This window comes from Bombina bombina, chromosome 4 (assembly GCF_027579735.1).
Source record: "Bombina bombina isolate aBomBom1 chromosome 4, aBomBom1.pri, whole genome shotgun sequence".
Classification (NCBI taxonomy): Eukaryota; Metazoa; Chordata; class Amphibia; order Anura; family Bombinatoridae; genus Bombina; species Bombina bombina.
The window spans coordinates 1,021,251,533-1,021,265,935 of record NC_069502.1 but is presented as its reverse complement, the minus strand read 5'-3'; the positions used below and the strand labels follow the sequence as shown (position 1 = coordinate 1,021,265,935).

Genomic DNA, 14,403 nt, shown 5'->3' with positions numbered 1-14,403 from the left:
TCTAGATTTTGATGAGCGAAGGGACCCTGTGTCAGCAGATCTCTGCAACAAGGTATCCTCCACTGAGGAGATGAAGACATCCCCAACAGATCCGCAAACCACGTCCTTTACGGCCAGAATGAAGCAATCAGAATCACAGATGCTCACTCCTGCTTGATGCGCGCCACCACACAAGGGAGAATCGGTAATGGAGGAAAAAGATATACGAGTCTGAAACTTCATGGTACTGATAGGGCATCTATCAATTCCGCCTGAGGATCCCTCAACCTCGACCCGTACCTGGGTAGCTTGGTATTGAGGCGGGATGTCATGAGATCTATCTCCGGCATCCCCCACTCGCTGCATAGCTCTGCAAACACCTCGGGTGAAGAGACCACTCCCATGGGTGAAAGGATTGCCTGCTGAGGAAGTCAGTTTCCCAGTTCTACACACCCAGAATGTGGGTCACTGAAAGGGTACATTTGTGAGTCTCTTCCCACTCTAGTATCTGAGATACTTCTTTCATCACCAAGGAACTTCTCGTTCCCCCTTGATGGTTGATATAGGCATTCAAGGTTATATTGTCTAATTGGGATCTGATAAACTGGGACGAACCCAGAAGGGGCCAAGCCTTCAAGGCACTGAAGATTGCCCACAGTTCCAAAATATTAATCGGAAGGGAGGACTCCTCCTGAGTCCACAGACCTTGTGCCTTCTTGGCACCCCAAACGGCTCCCCAGCCGGAAAGGCCTGCATCCGTAGTCACAATCTCCCAGAATGTTCTCAAAAAACATGTGCCTTTGGACCCTGGATCGGGGGCCGCCCCTTCATGCAGATTTGTTCTTGACGGGCTTCTTAGTCTGTTTGGACTTATTTCAGGAGTGAGTGGGCTTCTCGGACTTGGAAGAGGACTGCTGTTTTTGTGACTTGTCAGCACAAAAGGAACGAAAATTAGACAGTTGCCGCCCTTAGGCCTATTCTTCTTATCTTGCGGTAGGAAGGCACCTTTCCCTCTGGTAACCGTAGAGATAATGGAGTCCAGCCCTGGACCAAATAAAATCTTCCCCTTGAAGGGAAGAGAAAGGAGTCTGGATTTAGAAGTCATATCTGCAAACCAAGACTTTAACCAGAGAGTTCGGCAGGCTAGAACCGCAAAGCCAGTTGCCTTTGCATTTATGCGAATAATTTGCATATTTGCATCACAGATGAAGGAGTTAGCAATTCTCAGTACCTTAATTCTCTCCTGAATATCCTCGAGGAGAGTCTCCACCTCAATAAGCTCCGACAGAGTGTCGCACCAGTAGGTAGCTTCTCCAGCAACCGCGGCTACAGCTGCCACGGGTTGAAATAAAAAACCTGTATGTTCAAACATCTTCCTCAGAAAAGTTTCCATTTTTTTATACATAGGCTCTCTAAAAGAAGAACTATCTTCCAGGGGGATAGTAGTATGCTTAGCCAGCATGGAGATAGTGCCATCCACCTTCAGGATGGAGCTCCACAAATTTAATTTCAAGTCAGGGACCGGGAATAATTTTTTAAAAGTAAACGAGGGGCAAAAAGAAGTTCCTACTCTTTCCCATTCGTTACTAATAATGTTCACCATCTTAACTGGCAGAGGAAAAGTCAGAGGGACCTTCCTATCTTCGTAAACCCTGTCTAATTTAGTGATCTTAGGTTCCTCAGGGAGTGTAGCCTCTAGAACCTCTAGAGTAGACAGAACCTCCTGTAATAAAAAAACACAGATGCTCAATTTTAAATCTAAAAGGAGGGTTCTTCCACTGAAGGAAGTTTAGAAACTGAAGTCTCTGACTGAGAAAGTTCACCCTCTGAAGCTACAGTGGTTAACTCATCCTCGGAAAGCTGGGATATAGTAGCTAAATCCGACAAATATTTAGATGACTCTAGGTCAGGAGAACTTTCTCTTGCATTTGTTAGAGCAAGTTAAGGCACTGAGGGCCGCAGACACCGCCGATTGTAACTACATGGTAAAGTCCGCTGGAAAAAAGCCCCCTCCAGATGGAGGATTAGTTGAGCCGCGGGGGAACTGCATGTGGAGCGTGTAATGTAGAAAGGGTAGTAATTTCTCGGGACCCAACTTCCTGAGAAGTAGACGGCTCAGAAGGGCTAATAGCGCTTTGAGTATTAGCAGGCTTGTCTCCCTTCTTAGACTTTAGAACAGTGTTTAGGCAAATGGAACAAAATTGAGCAGACGGGCAAACCACAGCCTCCTCACAATATAAACAGAAATTATTAATCAGTACAGAAGGATCATAACCTTCTAATGTAGTATCAGAGTCCTCCATAGCTTTGTATATACCCACAGAAGGACAATCAAAAAGAAACTCTTTTATTTAAAAAACAGCACCTTAATACTCCCAATAGCTGGGGCACTCACCACCTCCTAGACCCAGACAGCCAACAGTAAAAATGCTCTCCTCATGAGTAATGTCTGCAGCAGGATCTTAGGAAACGTAAGACAGGACTTTCTCTGCTATGAAAAAGGGTGCCAAGCTATTATGAGCTGAGCAACACTTAAAAAACGAAAGTGAACACTGTTTGTTCCAAACCAAAAACAAACAGCCTATGAGCTTAAAAAAAACCTTCACATTAAGCAGTTATAACATCCCCAAACTGTTCATATAATCTCCCTGAAGGAGATATTAACCCTTGATCCTATCGAGGTATAAAGGAGCCACACTGTGACCCTGTATAGCGTTTTAAAATGTTTATATAAAAAACGGTCTTACCCTCCAGCATCCATGCTGTGAAACGGGCACAGCCTCTCAAATGTCACAGTCTTGCAGCAGCGCTTTTGACATGGACTTGAGTGTGTAGCAGCAAGCAGTGAAACTCGTCAACAATGATTGCTCAGGAGCTGTTAGCAACAGTCTGGATAGGTTCACAGAAAAACTTTCCCTGCATCTCCAGACTCTAACTTTCATCAATACTCTCACTGAGAGGTTGACATGATTACGTAAAACTCCAGTCTTTTCTCAAAGGGAACATACCCATACAGGACTACCCAAATCTTCTGACACTTCTCTGCCACCTCCTATAGTGACGAAAGGCAAAGAATGACTGGGGGATAGGGGAAGTGGGAGGGATATTAAATCCTTGGGAAGGGGTATCTTTGCCTCCTCCTGGTGGCCAGGTGTTGTATTTCCCAACAGTAAGGAATGAAGTTGTGGACTCTCCCTGCCTTATGGAAGGAAATATGTATTTGAAGTTTTCAGATCCAGGAGGAGTCTGAGCATTCCCTCCTTCTTTGTAACCCTAAAAAATTGGAATAGAATCCCTACCTGCATACTGACATGTAATAAGCATTATCACTCCCATGTCCCCCAAATCATGAGTACACTTAAGGAATGCCACATTTCTTCTGCTCTCCTGCCCTCATGAAGGACCCGACTAAAAACCTGTTTGGTAACCCTGAAAAAAAATTCTATTACCCAGAGGTCCTGCACAGACTAAGACAAATCCTTCTGAAAAGGGCTTAACCTGCCCCCTAACAGAAAAAGATAGTCTAGGTCAGGGGTCACACCTTCAGAACGATTTTGCATTGAAAATAAAATCTTTATTCTGCTTGGATTTATTCCAAAATGAATTCAATTTCCAGATAAACAATTATTGTTTTTACCCTTGAAAATACAATTATTTTATACTGGGGTAAAAAGAGGTAATTATGGAATCCAAACCTACCCAAACAAGGTCTTTCCTTTTAAAAGAGAAGGATAGAAGTCTTGACTTTAAAACCAAATCTGCAGACCCTGATTCAACCCTACAGATCTTTTAGAAGGAACAGCCAGAGCCGTATTCTAGTAATAATGAGATTATCGCATACTAAGTGAAGTAATTATTCAACCTCAAGTTACGTATAAGTAACTTGAGGTTGAATACATATGATTCCTCTGATACCAATTCAGATAAGGAATCACAACGGAGAGATGTTGCTCCTGCAATATAAATGATCTCCTACAGCTGATTGAAATTTAAAAAAAAAAAAAAAAAAACATTGAAGGAAGGACTTCTTGAGGTAGCTTGCCAGCTTCCTATCCAGTTGATCTCTGAAAGAAGTGTGGTCTATAAGAAGAATCATAGTCATTTTCTCTAAAGTAGAGATTTTTTGGTTTGAAGATAACATTCAGCTTTTTTACAGCCTTCTCGCCAACAGGCTTAGGATCCTGAAAGTTTGTAAAACTACCTAAAGTATATAAATCCCTGGTAAGACCTCACCTTGAGTATGAAGTGCAGTTCTGGGGACCGATCACAAAAAAAGATATTGCAGAACTAGAAAAAGTTCAGAGAAGGGCCACAAAGCTAATAAGGGGTATGGAGAATTTAAGCTATGAGGAGAGGCTAGCCAATTTGGGTCTGTTTTCTTTAGAAAAAAGTCGCTTGAGAGGTGACGTGATATATTCAAGGCCCATATACAGAGATGGCAGAAGCTCTGTTTATTCCAATAAATTTTTTTGTGACAAGAGGTCACAATTTTAGGTTGGAGGAAAGGAGATTTAATCTCCTGCAACAGAAACGTTTTTTTCACTGTAAGAGCAATAAAATTGTGGAACTCATTACCAAAGGAGGTAGCAAATGCCAATACCCTAGATACATTTAAAAATTGTTTGGATACATTTCTGTCTAGTAACAAAATTCATGGATATGATTGCTAGTATTAAATGGGTTACGTTCTAGTGGGATTATTTAAGATTAATTGGAGTTTTTTTTAAGTATTTTAGAATTGTATAGGTTGAACTCGATGGGCCTCGGTCTTTTTTCTACCTCATCTACTATGTTACCTTACGTAAGGAACGTAGGAGCTCAAGCTTGAATTAAAGAATGCCTCCTCAGACTCCTGATCTGAATGAGAAGACAATCTGCAAAAGCCAACTCACCCCACAAGAGCCAAGAAGAGAAATCAGATTCTGATACCTGGAAGTAGCTCCACAGCAGCAGGGGCTATATGAATCTCACCTCCGCTGGCTTACACTTACTAAAGGCAGCATAGCAGCCAACACTTCTGAAATAGTGGGCTTTAATAAACCCTTAAAACCTGGAGTAAGATTAGTTGCCCCCCCTCCCCCCTGGTGTAGTCTATGCTGGCTGAGGGCAAACTGGATCTACAGTAGTAAAAGTAGTCAAATGGGATGTAAATACAGATCTCAAGCAAGTACTGCAAAGTTGAACAAGAGGACAGACAGTAAACGACTTGCAAGGTATACATAGTTTGATGTAAAAACCAAAATCTGCAGATCTACCCTCTATAGATTCTAACCCAGTAAGGGAAGCTACAGTCTGCTCTATTGAAATATAGGCAATACACAATACATGTGATATTAGGTACTATTGAACCATAAAAAATGAGACACCGTAGAAGGGGAAATCGTAGAAGGGGAAATGAAAACAGCAGAAAGTAGTAGTAAGGAACTACCTCACAGTACTTTAATATGTATACCTGATGTTAAATAGTTCATATATTTGTTACCACAATAATTGATGTACTTAACCTTCTGCTTCTTTGGCTGCAAAGTTAATCACTAGGGCACAATAGAGCACTCTAACACATACCAACCTGAGCATACCATAAAATAACTAGTGCCCTTAAACAGTGTATATAATGTAATACTATATAGTGCAATAAAACACAATAATGCAGCTTCTAGCTGTGAGCTCAGCTTAAATATTGTTCTGTTGTATGCTGGCTATATACTAAAATAAAAACATTAACTGAATAAATGTTAAGCAGCTTCTAGTTGTAAGCCCAGCTGAAATACTGTACTGCTGTATACTGGTTATGATGTACAATAGCTTATGTACATGCTAATAGCCTTTGAACTATGTGAGGATTGCAGGAACTTACCCAGCAAATGCCCACTACACTGATCTTACGCTGATATAACATAAGAATACAGAAGAGAGCCCATACTGTACTGTTAACCAACAGTGTGTCAGGGTATCTGTGAGTGATATAAAAATGTTTATATATATATATATATATATATATATATATATATATATATATATATATATATACTGTATATATATATATATTATTTAATATATATATATATGGTTGTCTACACCAAATGATTAATTTATTTGTGAGACTGTAACTACAATAGACCCCCTTCCCTACCTTAGACATCTAAGGATTCAAAAGAAAACATTTGGTCTAATTAGTTCAGGCAGTCATTTCAAAGATCAGGCAGTTATTTTAAAGATATGGTCATCTATATGGATGTGTATTGCAAATCTTAGATCAGAAATAAGATACATTTCTCCTAATTAACAGAACATCTGACAACAAAAGGTTTACCTTTGAAGCTCATAGCCCCGTAGGGGGTAACACACAGAATATCTGAGTAATTAGCACAGACCTGTTAATTGCCCCTGAGCCTCAGATAAACGTGCACTGAATTAAACAGAAACACATGTTTGTATTCTAGCTTTAAAATTCATTTTTAAAGTACAACTTGTGTTTAAATTTAAAGTATAATTGATTCTCAGACTGTATACATATATATATATATATATATCTATATATACACACACACACATATATATATATATATATATATATATATATATATATATATATATATATATATATATATATATATATATATATATATATATATATATATCCTGAGAGGAAATGCCTAACAGTAACATATTAGATATAGATTAATTTATCTGTATGGTAGATATTTATATGTCTACCATACAGATAAATTAATCAATATCTGTATGGTAGATATATAAATGTTTGTTTCAAAATGCTAACATTTGTTTCTTTATTTTACAGACAGCAAGATGTCCTATGAGTATTAGACCTAAACATGGATCTGTGTACTCAAAAATTATTAAGAATGTGAAATATGCTGTGTTTGTATGAATATAATGCCAGGATGTTAAATAGTATGATTCTGGGGAGAGCAAATAAATGACAGTGCAATAGCTTATTAATATGATTTTTAAATGCATTTTTAATATATCATAAGTGGAATATTTTTACGTTCGGCCTTAAAATGATCAGAAAAAAATGGTACTGTGTGATCCATGTATATTAAAATTGTAAGTGATTAATACAAGACATTAAAGTAGTTTAAATAATCACTTTATAAGGATGTATTGAACTGTGGCAATAATTGATGGATGACAACTGCATTTGCGGTTGTCTGCTGCCCCCTAGGGGATTAAAACTGGTATGACAGCCAAATAAATTAACTATTGGAACACATGCAGAGCCAGATGAGCCAATCAGGGAGGAGTCTCCCAAATAACCAATCAATGCTAAGCATCCGAAGGGCCAATCGAGACAAGCTTCCATGGGGCATTTCCAAATAATCACCTATGATTAGAATAAAAAGGGGTGGGATTATATTGCGTGATATAACTCAAAGCAAGAGAAAAAAAGGACTCTATGCTGAATTTTGACTGACAAACTGTTGCCTTGGGATCCAGTCTATTATAAAGCAATCTGGGCCTAATTTTTATCCATCTTGCAAAAATTACCTCTTAATTTATGAGGTGAAATTGGATTTAACAGAGGAACCCTGGAAGAATTGATTTGCTTATTTGGGTGAAGTATAAGAAACTGTTAAATATATTGTTCTATTGTTTAGCTAAGCACTGTTAAAGTTAGTGATCTATACTCTTGTATTTCATTGTGCTATTTTAATGCAATCCATTGAATAAGGTAAATTGTAAAGATATATTTTTATGATCTTTGTAAGGATATTATAACAGCATACGTGTGCATCATCTGATTCATAATCTGGTTTTCTATAAATATAATTCAATGTGTTTATAACTTTAACTAATATAAAGAATTTAGGAATAAAATATTGATTTCTGTCATGGATTTCCTTATTCCTTTCTGTGCCTTTAATTTTTACCTGTGCTCACACCTAGCAAGGTTATTTAAAGCCTGGACACGCCTTCCTCCCTGCTTCAGTATTGTTTCCAGTTTAGCATACAGCTTCACAGACCTGCTATTTACCGTGGATCTCTTCAATACCTAATCCGTTGGAAGGGATTCTCTGAGGAGAATGACTCTTGGGAACCTTCCTCGAATGTTCATGCTCCCAAATTGGTATCCCTATTTCACAGGAGGAATCCAGAACGACCTAGATTCGTAGCTGCGGGCACCTACCCTGAGGTGGGGGGTATGTCATGGATTTCCTTATTCCTTTCTGTCCCTTTAATTTTTACCTGTGCTCACACCTAGAAAGGTTATTTAAAGCCTGGACACGCCTTCCTCCCTGCTTCAGTATTGTTTCCAGTTTAGCATACAGCTTCACAGACCTGCTGCAGGGATTTTCCTCTCTCTGTTCAAGTCTAACTATCTGAAGGTATTTAAACCTTTTCTAATACGGAGCCTACTAGAGCAACTGAAAGAGACTTATATGCTAAGTCTGAACAATTCTAATTTGGATTAACAAACACCGCTGCTGCATTATTTTCCTGCTTAATTGCCTCTGGCAGATCAAGTGTTTTCCAAACTGCAACTGCAGTCTCATCCGATATAAGTTGTGAACTTTATAACTTTGTACAGACGCTTAACTTACATTGGACCACACTCACAGGATACCTCCTCATATTCCTCTACACACGCTTCAGGAGTAGTGTGATAAACTTCAGACTGAACTTTTGTGAGTAACGCTACAGCACAGCACTTAATACCTGCTCCACCCATCTGCCTGTCAGCTCTCACAAACAGCACAGCTATCAGCGTGTATCACACTTCAATTGACTAACAGCTTGCTGCATCTTTACTGACTTAACGCTCCTTCTGTGTACTCAGTGACTATCAGGAAAAGTGTATCCCATCCACGGTGCGTTTGGTTAACAACTGCTGAGCAACCTGATTCAGAAATACTGAGCAGGAATTTAAATCAAATAGTAACTTTCATCTGCCATACAGACAGATACATTGTAACTTCCTCATTGTATCTTAAAGTAAGGCATACAATCATATATTTTCCGCAGTTGAGATCCACAACCACATTCAGCTCATTACATAATACTGAAGCCTACATAAAATGGATCCAGCGGAATTACCTAAAATTGTTTACACTCTTTCCCAGAGGGTGGATCAGCTAAGTCATGGCTTTAGAGATTTACAAGTCAAAAATGAGACACTCAACAATATAATAAAAGACTCAATGGGTAAATCAGCCACACCAGAGGCTACCCCAGAACCCCAAGTATCTATGCCCAACAAATTCCATGGGGACAGGGCTATGTTCTCTCAGTTCAAAAACTCCTGTAATCTCCTTTTCAGTCTAAAACCTACACAACTGAACGAATTAAGGTTTTAACGGTCATTTCTTTTCTGCGAGGTGAACCCCGCAAGTGGGCTGACTCATTCTTTGAGCAAGATCATCCTATTTTAACATCACTGGAAGATTTCTTCAAGGAAATGGCAATTCTTTATCAAGATATTAACACTCAGCTTACTGCAGAGACTAAAATGAGATCTCTTAAACAAGGGAAAAAGCAGGTGGAGGAATATTTAAGTGAGTTCAAGCAATACAGTAAAGATACTGAGTGGAGCGATATTGCCCTTAGGAATCAGTATCGTTTAGGTCTAAATGATGCCCTTAAAGATGAACTCGCTCGCATAGAGCTTCCTAGGTCCTTGGAAGGACTAATCACACTAAGTATTCAGATTGATAGAAGGTTGAGAGAACGCAAATCAGAAAAACAAGGTATGGATACTACCACAAGACCCTCTTCTACTTACCAAAAACCTACAGTCACTCAAACCTCAGAACCTATGGATTTGGGATTCACTAGAGCCCCTTTACAACCAGAAGAAAGGAATCGCAGACGCATAAACAACCTCTGCATGTATTGTGCTTCAAATGCACATACTGTAAGAGAGCGTCCTATCTTACAAAGGCAGAAGAAACGTAAGTCCTTCAGAAAAACCACATGCTTAACCACTAATGTTAACCAAGTTGCTTACTGCTCTTTATCTCTTACCTTACAGTGGGATCTACACCAGCAAATCAGTGAAGCCATCATCGACTCTGGGGCACATTCTTCCTATATTGATTCTGTTTTTGTCACTATAAATAAAATACCCACTGTGTTGAAAGCAAGACCTGTGTCCATTAGAGTTATTGATGGTAATACAATTAGTTCCGGTCCTATTACACACCAAACTATTCCCATCAAGGTTTCCACGTCAAGTGCACACACTGAATTCATATCCTTTGATGTGATAAATTCTCCCATGTTTCCCTTGGTGCTTGGTCTACAATGGTTACAGACACATCAACCCACCATACATTGGGATCGCCTTGAAGTCGAATTCCTCTCAGATTATTGCAAGAACACCTGTTTTCAACACTCCTTGATTTGTTCTATAAATCCTACTGGAAGAATTATTCCTTCTGACTATCAAGATTTTCAAGATGTATTCAGTGAAAAGGAAGCAGAGTCCCTTCCTCCACATCGCCCGTACGACTGTCCTATTCAACTACTTCCAGGTGCTTCCATTCCTTACGGGCACATATACCCTCTATCACAGCCTGAACTAGATCACCTCAAAACTTACCTTTCAGAGAATTTAAGGAAAGGCTTTATACAACCCTCTTCTTCCCCTCCCGGGGCCGGCATTTTCTTCGTCAGAAATAAGGACAACTCCCTACACCCTATAATTGATTATAGGGAACTTAATAAATGGACAGTCAAGAACCGCTATCCCTTACCTCTAATTCCCGAACTCATCGAACGTCTCAGTCAAGCCACCATATACACTAAATTAGACCTACGTGGAGCCTATAATCTCGTCAGGATCAGAAAAGGAGACGAGTGGCTCACCGCCTTCAGAACAAGATATGGGCTCTACGAGTATAAGGTGATGCCTTTCGGGCTCTGTAATGCCCCGGCAACGTTCCAATATCTAATAAACGATATATTCCGTGATCTCCTTGACATCTGTGTAGTTGTATATTTGGACGACATTATGATATACTCTACCAACATCATTGAACATGTTCAACACGTCCGTTGGGTACTCTCTCGCCTTAGACAACACCGACTTTTTGCCAAATTGGAAAAGTGCATCTTCCATACCTCTGTTATTACTTTTCTGGGTTATACTATCACTCCCACAGGAATTCAGATGGATGATTCAAAGGTGCAAACTATTAAAAACTGGCCCATACCTTCCTCTAAAAAAGACCTGCAAAAATTCCTCGGTTTTTCCAATTATTATAGGAAATTCATCAAGAATTATTCCTCTCTTACTAAGCCTCTAACTTCTCTTACAAGCGTTAATACTACCTTCCACTGGACACCTCAAACACAGGCTATTTTCGAACACCTTAAGGATGTTTTCACTAAAGCACCGATTCTTAAGTTTCCAGACCCTGATGCCCATTATGTACTTGAAGTTGACGCCTCCAACTACGCTCTAGGGTCCATTTTGTCTCAACGTAAAACTCCAGAAGATCCACTCCACCCTGTTGCCTTCTTTTCACGAGTAATGACACCAGCCGAATATAACTACCCTGTAGGCGAAAAGGAGTTGTTAGTGATCAAGGTCTCATTAGAACACTGGACACATCTCCTAGAGGGCAGTAAATTTCCGATACTAATCTATACGGACCACAAAAATCTGGAATACCTTCTGACTAACCATACCTTATCCTCCAGACAGCTAAGATGGAGTTTATTCCTATCAAGGTTTGATTTCCATATAACCTACAGACCAGGGAGTAAGAACGGGAAAGCGGATGCCTTGTCCAGAAAAGATACCAATCCTCATCAATCCGATACTCCTGGTACAGTCATTCCAGCTGAGCATTTCATTACTCTATCTCCTACTTATCCTGAAGTCCTTAAACTCCTACAACAGAAGGATACTTCCATTCCTAAGCTTAAACTCACACTGGGACAAGATGGTCTCTATTACCACCAAGGACGTCTTTATGTACCACCCTCCCTTCGAGACAATTTGTTGAAAGAACATCATGACTCACCGATGGCAGGACATCTTGGAATCCACAAAACCTATGATCTTCTTTCACGTACGTACTGGTGGCCTGCTATTAGAACTTCTGTGCAAAGATATGTTCAATCTTGCCACATTTGTACAGTTTCCAAGACTGATAAAAGACCTCCTTTCGGATTACTCTTACCATTACAGATACCAGACCGACCGTGGCAAACCATAGGAATGGATTTCATCGTTGAACTTCCATTGTCACTTGGTTACAACACCATACATGTTGTTGTTGATCATCTTACCAAGATGGCCCATTTCCTCCCATATCATAAGCTCCCAACTTCATCAGAACTTGCAGTTCTTTTCTTGAACAACATCGTCAAATTACACGGCCTCCCTGATTCCATTGTAACTGATAGAGGTAGTCAATTCACCTCTCGTTTTTGGAAAAAATTATGTGACACTATGCAAGTAGAACTCCGATTCTCCTCCTCATTTCACCCCCAATCAAATGGCCAAACAGAGAGAATAAATCAATGGCTCGAACAGTATATTTGTTCTTATTGTTCCAGCCATCAAGACCAGTGGGCTAATACCCTTGCTATGGCTGAATATGCATACAACAATTCTACAAGTTCCACTACTTCCAAGACACCATTTTTTGCGAATTATGCTTTTCACCCTTCTTTCCAACTTCACCCTCGGACAGATTCAAACTGTCCCAAGGTTGATGACATCACTAAGGATCTACAGGATCTTTTCAAAGAACTCAAGAGGCATATAGCTGATGCTCAGGCTCATCAGAGACGTTACTATAACCTCCGAAGACGTCAACCACCTTCCTATAAAATAGGTGATCTGGTTTGGCTGTCGACCAAGAATATAAAACTGAAAACCCCCAGCAAGAAACTTAGTGCTGTCTTCATTGGTCCTTATCCTATCACAAAGATTGTGAACCAAAATGCTGTTACCTTGGATCTGCCTTCTACTTTTCGACTTCATCCCACCTTCCACGTCTCTTTGTTAAAACCTCATTGTGAAACTAGACAGGTGGCCAGCCAGGTTCCTCCTATCATTTTACAGGATTCGGACACGGAATACGAAGTTGATGCCATCCTGGACTCCCGTATTTACCGTGGATCTCTTCAATACCTAATCCGTTGGAAGGGATTCTCTGAGGAGAATGACTCTTGGGAACCTTCCTCGAATGTTCATGCTCCCAAATTGGTATCCCTATTTCACAGGAGGAATCCAGAACGACCTAGATTCGTAGCTGCGGGCACCTACCCTGAGGTGGGGGGTATGTCATGGATTTCCTTATTCCTTTCTGTCCCTTTAATTTTTACCTGTGCTCACACCTAGAAAGGTTATTTAAAGCCTGGACACGCCTTCCTCCCTGCTTCAGTATTGTTTCCAGTTTAGCATACAGCTTCACAGACCTGCTGCAGGGATTTTCCTCTCTCTGTTCAAGTCTAACTATCTGAAGGTATTTAAACCTTTTCTAATACGGAGCCTACTAGAGCAACTGAAAGAGACTTATATGCTAAGTCTGAACAATTCTAATTTGGATTAACAAACACCGCTGCTGCATTATTTTCCTGCTTAATTGCCTCTGGCAGATCAAGTGTTTTCCAAACCGCAACTGCAGTCTCATCCGATATAAGTTGTGAACTTTATAATTTTGTACAGACGCTTAACTTAGATTGGACCACACTCACAGGATACCTCCTCATATTCCTCTACACACGCTTCAGGAGTAGCGTGATAAACTTCAGACTGAACTTTTGTGAGTAACGCTACAGCACAGCACTTAATACCTGCTCCACCCATCTGCCTGTCAGCTCTCACAAACAGCACAGCTATCAGCGTGTATCACACTTCAATTGACTAACAGCTTGCTGCATCTTTACTGACTTAACGCTCCTTCTGTGTACTCAGTGACTATCAGGAAAAGTGTATCCCATCCACGGTGCGTTTGGTTAACAACTGCTGAGCAACCTGATTCAGAAATACTGAGCAGGAATTTAAATCAAATAGTAACTTTCATCTGCCATACAGACAGATACATTGTAACTTCCTCATTGTATCTTAAAGTAAGGCATACAATCATATATTTTCCGCAGTTGAGATCCACAACCACATTCAGCTCATTACAATTTCATTGTTTCATATATGCATTTTATTGGGGGTTTGTTTTAAAGAATAATTATTAAATATATTGTATTATAACCCGGCCATATACTGACAAGAGGATTTGCTAAGGGAGTAAATATTCATGGCCCAACAGGAGGAGGCTAAAGGAACAGCGACACCGGAGGAAGCCTTGTGCTTACAACTCCCGCAGGAGATTTACATTGCACAACCAGTACTCTTCTATGTCCCTCTCTTCCAAGTTTCACCTTTTGAGAGAAAATGGGATTAATATCCCTGTAATCATTATTAAATAAAATCCTAAAAGCATCTAT

The 14,403-nt window shown here is 39.9% G+C and overlaps 1 protein-coding gene across 2 annotated transcripts in view; it reads right to left on the bottom strand.

The window, feature by feature from the left end:
* The window catches only part of KIF16B (kinesin family member 16B), a 999,411-nt gene that overhangs the window by 389,308 nt on the left and 595,700 nt on the right, over window positions 1-14,403 (bottom strand). The gene's annotated exons all lie outside the window — the stretch shown is intronic.